At 38.6% G+C, this 12,608-nt stretch overlaps 1 pseudogene; it reads left to right on the top strand.

Moving 5' to 3' along the window:
• The first annotated feature begins 2,348 nt into the window (after positions 1-2,348).
• On the top strand, positions 2,349-12,295 carry LOC107158551 (annotated as a pseudogene).
• The last annotated feature ends 313 nt before the right edge of the window (positions 12,296-12,608 follow it).

Below are 12,608 nucleotides of genomic sequence, written 5' to 3'. Positions count from 1 at the left end.
TTTACTCAAGCTCTAAAAAGTATTAAAATAAACTTCAATTTTCCCCTAACTACATTTATTTATAAATATCTGAGAAGGTACCTGTCCACATGAAATTTGATTTTTAGAGCTAATAAAAATCCTGGATGCAAGCAGAGACCCGAAGCCTGTGCCCTCTGTGCACATGTCAGGGGAGCAGACAAGGCCACCCTTCCTAAAAGCAGGGTAGGGTTGGGTGCTAAGATGCTGATGGCAGCACAGGAGCAGGCAGTGCCTGATCCTCACTCATGCTTGGGGACTCAGAGGTCCTGATGTAATAGTGCATCAGGGCCACCATAATGCTTCTCAGAAATCCCATTTTTCTGCTATTTTTAGATCTCAGTACAGCTAGTGCCAAAGTTGAGCAAGGAGTTTAACCAAACTATGAGAAGAAAATGGGCCAGGACAGAAAGGAACACAGGAAGGAAAGAGAAAGTAAAGAGGATTTTGTTTGTTTGTGGTGCTAGAGATTGAACACAGGGCCTAGTGCATGCAAGGAAGCACTCTATCAACTGAGCTATATCCCCAGCCCTAGTGAAGATTTGAGGAGAGGAATGAGAAAGCTGGAGGGAACACTATGGTAGGTCACCACTCATCAGCACCTGTCACCTGGAATGATGATGAATGGAGGGCAGACCATCTGGGACTAGATGCAGCTTTTCAGAGCAATAAAAACACATGCACATGATGTCAGCTGGACTTTCAGGGAGAATTGGGGCTGTTTTTTTCTCCATCTCAGGGACCAGGCAATCACATTTCTGTGAATCCCATACCCAGGAAGAGGTTAACCTAACAATATTGCCTAATTACTGACTGGCCCTCCTGTGCCCCACCAACCTCCTCAGGGTGACCTAGGATCATAAGCCCAGCTGACCTCCAACTTGCCTCCCTCACCTTCCTTGCAGGGACACTACCAATCTGACAAGCATGAACAGGAGGATTCCACTTGAGGATGTCTGTGCTTGTGCTCCCACAGATCCCCAACTTGGGAGAGGAATGAGTCCAATGACCATCGGTTGAAAAGCATCCAGACTTTGCTTTCTGAAATCTTGAACTGCCTCCTCAAGTCTGGGCAGAGTGTCCACCTGCTGTCCTGAAGTCCACTCCAAAGAGACTAAAAACAAGGGGAAACTCCTCCTCCTTAGAAAGAAGGAGAAGGAAGAGACATTTTCCTTGAAGTAAAACAACTCTGCTACCAAATATGCTTCCACACAGCCATGGTAAGAAGTGCTGGGCACCTGGTCCAGAAACCACCAGTACCCAACCTGAGGACATCAAAGAGAAGGACTTCCCAGACAGCCTGGAATTGATTTGATTCTGGAGAGAGGAACTGGTAGAGTTTGCAACAGACTCTCCACCAACCCTTCCTGCACTTTGGATTTTTGGGTTTCACAGTTAAGTTATTTTGTCTACACCTATACCATAACTTCCCTCCTGCCTGTGAGAGCTCTCCTATGCACCTGTCATTCTCCTCATTTCACAATGCCCAACAAATAATGGCTGTTCCCACTGGACAGGGAAAGTCTGGCTGGCCTTAGGCTGATGAGGGAGGGGCTTGTGGTAAGCAAGATGAAGCTGTGGATTTCTTAAGGCCAGGGGCGTGGAAAAGAAAACCTCCAAAATAACCAAGGTCATTTGCAGCCATTATCTCCAAGGAAATGTGGCCAAATCCACTTCTAAGCCCTAGTGGGATCCACAACCAACAAACATCAATAGTTTTAAAGGTGGGTCTAGGTTCCTGTGGCATTCATCTTGGTACCTTTGAAACACTGTATTTTTATCTCACCAGTCTCCCTATCAGCCCAGGTGCAACCTTATGATCTGTTAAGTGGCGAAGGGCTAGTATGGAACCCTGATTGCTCAACACTTGAAGGTGCCAATGGGAAGCAGCAAGGAGAACTGAGCCCCACCCCTTACCTGCATCATGAGACAGACAGGTGCATATCAGTATGTATCCAGGATTATAGTAAAGTGTTGAGGGCCACAGCCGAGTCGGGATGATGCATGGCATTTTTGCCAGAAGTAGTGGTTGAGAGGTGACACCAGCAAGCCATTAAGATGATGACTTTTGAGTTCTCGCGGAGTTCCCATTGAGTTCCGGTTGAGCTCTCACGGGGATTCCTTGGCCTATGCCTTCTGTATATAAGAGGAGGACCTATTACAGCCCAGTGTACCACAGCCCATACCAAAGAACTGTGGAGCTCCAAATATGGCAGATGGCTCTCAATCACACAGGCTCAGGTGTTGGGAATCTACAAAAGACATCCAGCCAAAAGAGAACCCTTCCATACTGAACAAATAATTACTCTCTAAACACCATAGCAACCTACATGGAGCCCTACAGGCCATTACAATGTCCAGTTCAAGAATGCAATTGTAATGGGCTTCAGCAGGCAAGACTGGCTGATGATGGCACCACAAGATTCTCACCAAGTAACAGCATCCATAAAGACTCCAGGGAGTTTTCATGGCATAATCCTGAGTTGGCTGAGGTCATTCATATGCTGCAGCACCAATTAAGCTCTGTCCAAGCAAACACAGCAGCCTACTTCCAGCACTACTTTGGTGACAGACAAGTGAAGATGGAGGTGTGTAAGGTAGGGGGAAGCAAGCACCTGTTTGAGCCTGTGGACCACAGGATTTTGGAAGGTCAGAAGAATGCTTGTATTTCCCTCTAAAACTTGTTTTTTGAAAGTTCACAGATTAAAACCAAATAACCACAGAAAATGTTGGTTGGTACCTGCCTTCTTGCAACTGTTGAAGAAATCTATTGATGCAGAAGTAAGGGAGGCTGTTACAGTTTATTGGGGTTTATTTTATTTTGATGCCATAAAGATGACAGTCATCCAAGATGCCCTCTCATCCTTCACAAACACTCTGATCATTCCACTTTGTAGGTGGAATTACTTTTTTTTTGTCTTAACAATCTCAACTTACCCTATTTTCCTCAATCCCTGGGGCCACATACTGACAACTGCAGTCTCCAGTTTAAACTATTCCATAGTGGTGGCATGTCAACTACCTGTTGGTATTACTTTGAAAAATGATGCACTTTGGATCAAGACTTGGTGTGATGCATATTAACGTTGGAAGACTGAAGAGGTAGAGTATGATCTGAGTCTTCATCACTGTTTTCCACAAACATATTTTCATATTCTTTATGTGGAAGAAAAGATTTTAAAGTACAAGCCAAATTATTTTCATTGGTGGAACTGAAACAAAAAAATAACTTAAAAACAAGAAACTTGGTTATTGATTAAACAGATAATTAAAAAAAAACTATTCTAGTAATTGATGTGTTTATTATCTGCCTCAGAATCCAGGGTTGGAGGTAGAATTTTGAATATGGATGGTGTTGCTTTCATCATTATACCCAATTTTTGAAAACAGCAAGCCCCATTTGACCACTAACTTCAGCCTGAGTATTCCTGCTGCTTTGAGGTAATCAAATGGTGTGCATGATATTTTACCTGAGCTGCTACCTGTTACAGACTTGAACTTCTGCTTAAATTAAAAGCAAGAGTCCCTGTCTACAAAGGGAAACAAGCAAAACAAAACCATAAAGATCTAAAGTATTCATTGGTAATGTTTAAAAAAATCTTGGTTTCAGCTTTCAGGAGTTAATATTTTTGTTCTAATCTGATAACTGGATATGGTTGATTTATATTGGGTTTTTTTTTAAACTGTGGAGCTTTCATGTTTCATGTAACTTAGTCTTAAGAGATTTTTTTATTTAGTTACCAGTGCTTTTGATAATGTGGTTGGGAACAAAACAGAAACTATTTAGAAGTGTAATAAAACTTCATTCTTTGAGTATTGGGACAGTTCATTCAGATCCTACTCTTAAAGCATCTGGGTATATTAAAAGATTCAAACAGTGATCTGTGTGGAGGAATACTCTGCAGTTATTTAACATAAGCCTGATTTGCAGTGATCTTGAAGTAGTTCTGCAAAATCTGGTATTACTATGTAAAGTTATTGCTTTTGGTAAATTTTGGACCCATTTATTAATAAACAAATACGGATTTGAAAAATTTTAAACTTAATTTGTGCTGTCACAGAAACTTGCTCTTGTTTACCGGATATAATTCCCCAATTCATTGATGAGAAGGGATATAAACTCTAAACTCATTTAGTTATGGGGGGTGTATTTACTGTAGGAAGATGACACAGATGCCATCAGAGATTTGTGACTCAACTGGGGTGTTTCCACTAATAAACAATACATGGTAGGTGTGCATTCATTACAAATAAATGTATCTACCAAGACAGAGCTACTTTAAAGACTGAGTTTTGTCTTGTGTTTAAAGGGAATACAAGCATATGTTCACACTGCAAGATTTGTACTTGCTAGAGAATCTGTTTTAATATAGTGGTTTGGCCTATGATTATTTATAGGTTTTACAAATTTAGAATCACTTTCTCTTGAAGGTGGCTCATATTTTTCAACTGTGCACATAAAATTGAGTTGAAGTTCACTGTGCCTTTTTTCTTTATCCAAATTTTGAGTTAAAGCTTCATATGGTAACTGCATTCTGTTTATACACTATAATCTACATTTTTTAAACACGTAGTGTTCACCGAAAATAGGAATAACAAAATCAAATCAAATTATGGTCACAAATGTTGGTGAAACCGTTAAAGTGCAAATTGTCTGAATGTGTATTGTTCCCCTTCCAATTTAGTTTTTTACAGACTCTCATACTTAACTGATGGTTATCTTTAAAATTTTGCACACACTGAGATTAAAATTGGGCTTTACTATGATGATTCCTATTTCCTCTTGTGCTTTAAGTGCAAACTAACATGTAAGCAAACATTAGCATCAAAGCAGACATACGTGTGCATTTGCTTGATTCCGTTTGTTGTGACCTTACCAGTTTTGAATTGGAATTATACCATCTCATATACCATCTCATATTCAAACTCAGTTAAAATAGACTAAAATGTTCTTTCAAAAGAAGTATCTAAAAGTGTTTTTATTTTCATATATGGACTTAAGTTTTGTAAAAAAAATAAAAAAATGCTGCTATCAAATAAAAACAAAAGGATATGTGGAATCAGAAACATTTTATTATACCTGTGTCAACATTAGACTAAGACCAATTCAAATCACATCCTTCCTCATCCACCGTCAACCAACAGGTCACCCATCATTCAGTCAATCAGTATCACCTCTTTCTTGCCAGCACTGTTGAGAATCAGAGACAGTCATTCTGGATAGGATATGATCCAGTCACCTGTGCAGTATTTCATTAGCCAAGGGGATGCCACACATAAGGGCCTGTACCCTGGTTCCAGTAACCATTACCAATTTACAGCAGTTCCTATTTCTCAGCAGCAAGAGAACAAAATAGATGGCTACAGCATCAACTGCTGTATTATAATCAGATGACTCCCCAGAAAGAACATTGATGGATACAGATTAGATTTGTAGACTCCTCTTAGCTATGCAGATCCTTATTTTGATAACTGAGTAGACTTTCCAGCTTCTACTGATTACTCGACAAACAGTATGGACTGAAATACACCACAAATTACTTAGACTTTTATTTCACTAAATGACCTTTTACAGAGCAGAATAGAAGCAGGGGAGCTTTCACTGCAGAGAGGAAGAGATGACTGTCCCAGCTCCCAAAGTCAAAGTGAATAATTTCTCCCTGCATCTTGATTGTTATTGTTGTTGTTATTCTTTGCACTATTGGAGATTGAACCCAGGGCCTTTCACATACTAGGGAAGCAATGTGCTACTGAGGTCCATCCCAGCCATTTTTATTTTATTTTGTGACAAAATCTCACTGAGTTTCCCAGGCTGGCATTGAACATCAGTTCCTCCTACCTCGGCTTCCCAGGAAGTGGAATTACTGTTGTACACCATCCTGCTCAGCCCTCTACCTATATCATTATTTTTATTATTGTAATTTTTTTGTTGTAGATGGACACAATACTTTATTTTATTAATTTATGTGGTTCTGAGGAATGAACTCAGTGCCCATGCATGCAAGGCAGGCATTCTACCACTGAGCCACAACCCCAGCCCCTCTACCTTTATTTTTTATGGGACCATCAATGAATTGAATAATATGTACCCACATCAGTGAAAATGGATCTTCTTTGCCAGTCCTCTGAGTCAAATGCTAATCTTTACACAAGCAGAAAAAAAAGTCTCACCAGTTTTTGGTGTGTACCTTCATGCAGTTGAATTCATGTTAGAAAAATTATCTCACCCACTTTATTGTATTGCTCATTTATATATTGCTGGAATTAATTTATTAATACTTTATTACAAAATTTGCATATATGATCATGAGGGTTATTGATCTATAGGTTTTGGGCTTCTTTGTTTTTTTTGGAAGGCAGGGATCTCTTTAGTATTGTATAAAAGTCCTGATGAATTCACAAAATTAATCATGAAGTATTTCCTCCTTCTCCATTTTCCGAAAAAAATTCTATAGCATTTTAATGTTTTTTCATTATTAATAGAAATACCCAGTTAATCAATGTGGACCTAGAGATTACTTTTTATTATTAATATAGTTTTATTTTTTTTATTATTTTTTTAAATTTTTTATTGTTGGTTGTTCAAAACATTACAACTTTCTTGACATATCATATTCCACACTTTGATTCAAGTGGGTTATGAACTCCCACCTTCACCCCATACACAGATTGCAGAATCACATCAGTTACACATCCATTGATTTACATATTGCCATACTAGTGTCTGTTGTGCTCCGCTGCCTTTCCCATCCTCCACCATCCCCCCTCCCCNAGAAAAATTACCAGAAAAAAGAGCAGTTGATAGTTTAAGAAAATATGGAATTTATAAATGTGCATGGACCAATACAATAGCTTCAAAATACATGTTGAAAAAAATGACAAGAACTAAAGGAAATCTACTGTCACATATAGAGTTATAAACACTTGCTGTCTGTAAAGAATAGAACAAGTACAAGAAAAAGTGTGTATGGCTATAAAGGATTTGAACACCACAAGGGTTTATAGATTATTATATCCAGCAGATAGAGAAGACAAATTCATTTTAGGATTACATGAAACATTCACTAAAAGTAAAATGTCTGGTAGATCATTGTTATAGATTTAATCTTGTATTTTCCATCCACACTTATGTGCTTAATGTTGAGTCCCCAGCTGATAAAACTATTAGGGGTGATGGAAACTTTGAGAGCTGGGCCCTATTTTGAGGAAGTTAAGTCATTTGAGACATACTCTCCAAGGGGATATTGGGACCTGTGCCCCTTCCACTTTCTCAAATCCCCCACACCATGACTTGAACACCTTTGCTCTACCACATGACCCCAACAAAAGTGTTTGGCTTTACCACAGGTCAAAGGAAAGAGGTCAAGAAACAATAGACTAAAACTCTCAAAATATTAGCTTAAACAAATCTTTTCTTGTTTTAAGTTGTTTTTCTTAGGTATTTTGTCAATGTTTGTAAGTTACCTACTACAATAATAAAGTGAGCCTCAAAATTTTAAGAATTTTTTCAGAATATAATATTTGACAACAAAATTAAATTATGTAACAACAATGTAAATATTTGAAAGGTAAACAAACCTTTTGGAATTTGACTAATGTATTTCTTTAAAAAATACATGTAGTATGATAGTCAAGCCAAAGTGACTCCATTTTGTTTAGTAATTCCATTTTGTAAAACAACCATTCCAAATAGAAAGGTCATGACTGGGGCAGGTTGTTCTTTTTTTTTTTTTTTTTTTTTGCTATGGAAACCTTTAAGAACACAGAACTACTTATTGGGGCATTGTTTCTGTAACTAGGGTAATGGGACTGTGTTTCTGTAATTGGGGTGACTGGACTAATTGTGATTGGCTAAGTGTCCTGCCGCCAGACTGCACTTTCCAGCTTCTGTAACTTGGCTTGCTTGCATTTTCAAGACCCTGCAAATGTCCCTTTCATGGTTTTCAGGCTTATAAAGAGTGCCCTTGAAATTGTTTGGGGCTGATCAGGGGAAGAGCTTTATGTTCTAGTCAGTCACCACCAGTGTGCTTCAATAAAGGCTTGAATCGATTATATGTGAGTGGTCTGGAAGTCATTTTATGAAACCCCAGGATGATGCTTTAACTATAGCAGTAGGTTAAAGAAAAAAATTACAGGGGAAGTTGGAAATTATTTTAAGCTGATGAATAACTGAGATTCAACAAGCAACAGCAAGAGCATGCAGCTGAAGAAACTCTTATAGGAGCATTTCTACTTCCACCTGCTTACATTAGAAAATGATTGGGATAAAATCAGTGTTTGTCTTAGCTCCCACCTTGAGAAACTACAAATAAAGAAAGGAAATAAACAAAGTATATGGATGAAGAAAATAATAAAGATAAAAGATAAAATAAAGAAAATAGAAAATGATGATACCATAAAGAAAAGGAAGAAGACAGGAAATGATTCTTCAAAAAGTTTTATAAACTTGATGAAAGCAAGACCAACTGAGAGAGAAAAGAACAATAAGCAATATCCAAAAACAAAATGTATTAACAGATCTGAAGGTATTACAATAATACAGTACTGTGTATCTTCTTGTAAGGATATATCATATAAAGAACATTTAGTTCAATGACAACATTAGATAAAAAAAATCTTGGAAAACAATCAAAATAAATACAAGAGAAAAGTGAAAAATCTGAATACCTGAATACATGTGATAGTAATTTAAATAATAAAAAACTTACCAAATGTACTCTAAAAATATGACTTTATTGGTGATTTTATCAAATATTTAAGAAAGAATTTTATACAAAGATTTTCTGATAACATGTCTGGAATATATGATATGGTCAAACCCAGCTTATGAAAACATAAGGATCCTGATCACAAAATACTCAAACAACACTTAACTTTTTATATGTATATATTTTTAGTTGTAGTCAGACACAATATGTTTATTATATATATTTTTATGTGGTGCTGAGGATCAAAACCAGTGACCCACACATGCTAGGTGAGCACTCTACTGCTGAGCCAAAACCTCAGTCCCATATTTTGACTTTTTAATTAAAATTTATAATAAGTGTTACTTTTTTGCAGTGCTGGTGATCAAACCTAGGGCCATGTGAACCTTAGTCAAGCACTCTACTGCTAAGTTACAACCTCAGCCATCACAAGTACATTTTAAGGTAAGAAAATGACAAACTAATATTCTTTATGAACAGAGATACTAAAAACACCACCAAATATTAGGAAAGTAAATCTCAAAATATTATAAAATGAAGATAGCCTTTGGAGTGGCCTATGCATGCAGCTGATCTCTAGGGCTGCTCACCTCTCCCCCTCCATTGCCTTAGCTACAGGTTGTGGCCACCTGCCTCTTTTGGAATTAGCAGCTCTGAGGGGCTGGGGCAGCATGCCATAGGTCTTCAGACCTCCCTGTTGCTGACATCCCCCACTGGAAGCACAGCATTGCAGGAGTTGAGGAGCCCAGACCAACTGCAGAGGCAGTCATTCGGTGAAATCATCCTGCAGTTCCTGGACTGGTGAAGGCACTCCCTCTCTCACTCACCCTCTTCACTGTGACTCTTGACAAGGTCACAGTGAAGATAAGTGCTAGCAAAACTACTCTCCCAATGTCTTGACAAGGTCACAGTGAGGATGAATGCTGACAAAGCCATGCAGGTGGGAAACTGAAACCTTGAGACCCATTTTAATGTAATTGGGACTTCTCATTTTCATGCTCATGTTCCTGACACGAGGCAAGAATATGTTAAATGCTAAACCAAATTAAGTTTTAGATGGCTAGAACATAACAGGTAGTTCATACCTTGAAGGCTGTTCTACTACCTCTCAGCATATCAAGGACAAAACAGAAAGCTGGTCTTCTATATTAGTACATTGAGGACAAAAGTGATAATGGACAACAATCATTCTCTGAAAGGTCACGAGAATTTTAGGCACCACATTGATTATATCAACTAAGAACTCAAGCCCATGTTTTTGGCCTCTCAGAAAATCTAATCATTATGCTAATTGTACAAAGCCCACCATATGTAGTCTTATTTTTGATTAAGGGAAAGTTATGTTATACACTTAAGAAAGTTAAGACATATAAAAATACATTCTCCTCTTTTCTATAAACCCTCTTTTTCTTTACATAGGGACTTATGATGGGCATAGTTAATATTGGAGGTAAGTGGACTGATGTTTACAAGTTGCTTTTCAGTGAGAGAGATTATAAAAACATATGAAGTAGTGCACCTTGACTACGAAACAAAGAAACTCTTTGAGAAAGCAGCTCAACCAGTTTTATGAGAATAAGTGTAGGAATTAATGCTTTATAAGATATATTTTAGAATAATGTTAGAAATATTTTATTTATATTCTTGGGCTTAGAATTTTTAAGTTTTTAGCTGTATGGGTTTCTGACATGCTTTAAGAATGGTTTATAGACTTTAAGAATGGTTTATAGACTTTAGAATACTTAAGTAAAAGATTTAAGGAGACTTCTTTAGATGGGAATTTTAGATTAGAAATAAAGTGCAGGTGTACTTTAAACTTAAAGGTTAATGATAGGTTAAGAGACTTAGAGTCTGGTTACGTGGTATGGCACCAGTTAATAAGAAAATAGCATATCCTGGGAAAAATAGTACATCTTGGGAAAATCTGAAAAATGTAAATTAGTGATGTATTTTATTAATGATTCTGTACCCTTAATAATTGATAAATAAATGTCACATCCTGGAAAAATGTAAATTGATGTTACATTTTTCTATACCCCTAGTGATGGTTAAGGAAACGTCACATCTTGGCAAAATTTTGAAATTGTATAATCAATGACGTATTCTGAATCCATAATGATAAGAAAAAAAAATGCAATAAAAGATGACCCAAAGAAAGCTGCATTAGAGTTCTTTCTCTCTGGAGATTGCTCCAATGGAACGACCCCTGTCTCATTCTTTTTACCAAAGCCACTCATCCTTCAGGACCCCCTGGACCCCGTTAGAGGGAAGTCATCACACAATGGCACATGGAATGTTGACATAGCAAACCAGACCCTGAAAGATGAATGTGATGCCCTGCAGATCACTTCTACTGCCTTGGGGGAGAAATTGAGGAAAACTACTGAAGAGAACCAGGAGCTAGTCACCAGGAAGATGGCCAAGAAAGCCTCCATGCAGAGAACAAAAAGGACTCCAGGAGACAGCAAGCCTGGCTGCCGAAAGAGCTTGCCAAAGCTGCAAAGGAACCACTGCCAGTAGAACAGGATGATGACATTGAAGTCACTGTGGATGAGACAGAGCACACAAAGGAGATCTCTCCTGTGCAAGTTGTCAGCAGAGCAGCCGCTAAGTGACACAGCCTGCTAGAGGCCTTCTGGATTCTCATCACTAATATCTTTGGAAGATGCTTTGTCTCTTACTTCACAATCCCCCAGGATAATGTGGATATTTACCCTGGTTCTGGCTAAGGATCTGAGGGTACCAACTACTGCCTTATGTGTCTTTGATGCACACGATGGGGAAGTTAATGCTGTGCAGTTCAGTACAGGTTCTGGGTTACTGGCCATGGGTGGATGAAAGTGTTAAGTTATGGGAAGCATCTGGAGACAAATGTGAGTTCAAAGGCTCCCTAACTGGTAGTAATGCTGGTATTACAAGCATTGAATTTGATAATGCTGGGGCTTACCTCTTAGCAGCTTCAAATGATTTTGCAAGCCAAATCTGGACCATGGATAATTATTGATTATGACACACACTTACAGGACATAGTGGGAAAGTTCTCTCCACTAATTTCTTTCTAGACAATGCATAGATCATCTTAGGAAGTCATGACCTGACCCTCAAACTCTGGGATCTATGAAAAAACAAAAAACATTGTTTGCAGGATTCAGTTGCAGTGATATTTTCTGCGCAGAGCAGTGTGTAATGAGTGGAGTTTTTGACATGAAATTTGGTTTCTAGGACACCTGATCAGAGAGTGTGGTTCAAGAAATCGAGCTGTTAGAGAAGATCACTGCCTTGGATGTAAACCCAGAAAGGACTGAACTTCTGTGTCATTCCCATGATGACCTGCTGAAAATCATTGATCTGCAGATAAATGCTCTCAAGTAGAGGTTCAGTGTGCCTAGACTGAAGTGTGGCTCTGACTGGACCAGAATGTCTTTAGCTCCAATGGCAGTTATGTGGCAGCAGTCTTGGCCAATGGCTCTCTTTATGTCTGGAGTGTGCTCATAAGGAAAGTGGAGAAGGTTCTTTCAAAACAACACAGTTTCTCCCTTGGCCTGGATTCAGTGAAGCCTGACTGCTAAGGGAGCCAGACTTCTTTAATTCCATGCTGCTTCATACAGAGCAGGGAGACTTTCTCCAGCATTCTTTTGCTCTTAAGGAGTCCCTGCTTGGATGGGTGCAGCTGAACTCTGACTGAAGAGTCTGGTTTCTGGTTTCTGGCTTCTGGCTGACTGTGGTCTTGACCCCAGCGCTATTCTCGTCTATCGCTGAAGCTCCTCATCAACGAGGTGACATAGTCTCCCTCCAGCATGCATGTCATCAGTGTGGACAAAAGCTGCAAAGCTGTGCTGAGGACACAGAGTTGATGGCCTTTAGGAGAGGTTCAGGGACTTG

This window comes from Marmota marmota, unplaced genomic scaffold (genome assembly GCF_001458135.2).
Source record: "Marmota marmota marmota unplaced genomic scaffold, marMar, whole genome shotgun sequence".
NCBI lineage: Eukaryota > Metazoa > Chordata > Mammalia > Rodentia > Sciuridae > Marmota > Marmota marmota.
Note: the sequence above shows the minus strand (reverse complement) of the source record. Positions and strands in the feature narration are given on the sequence as shown.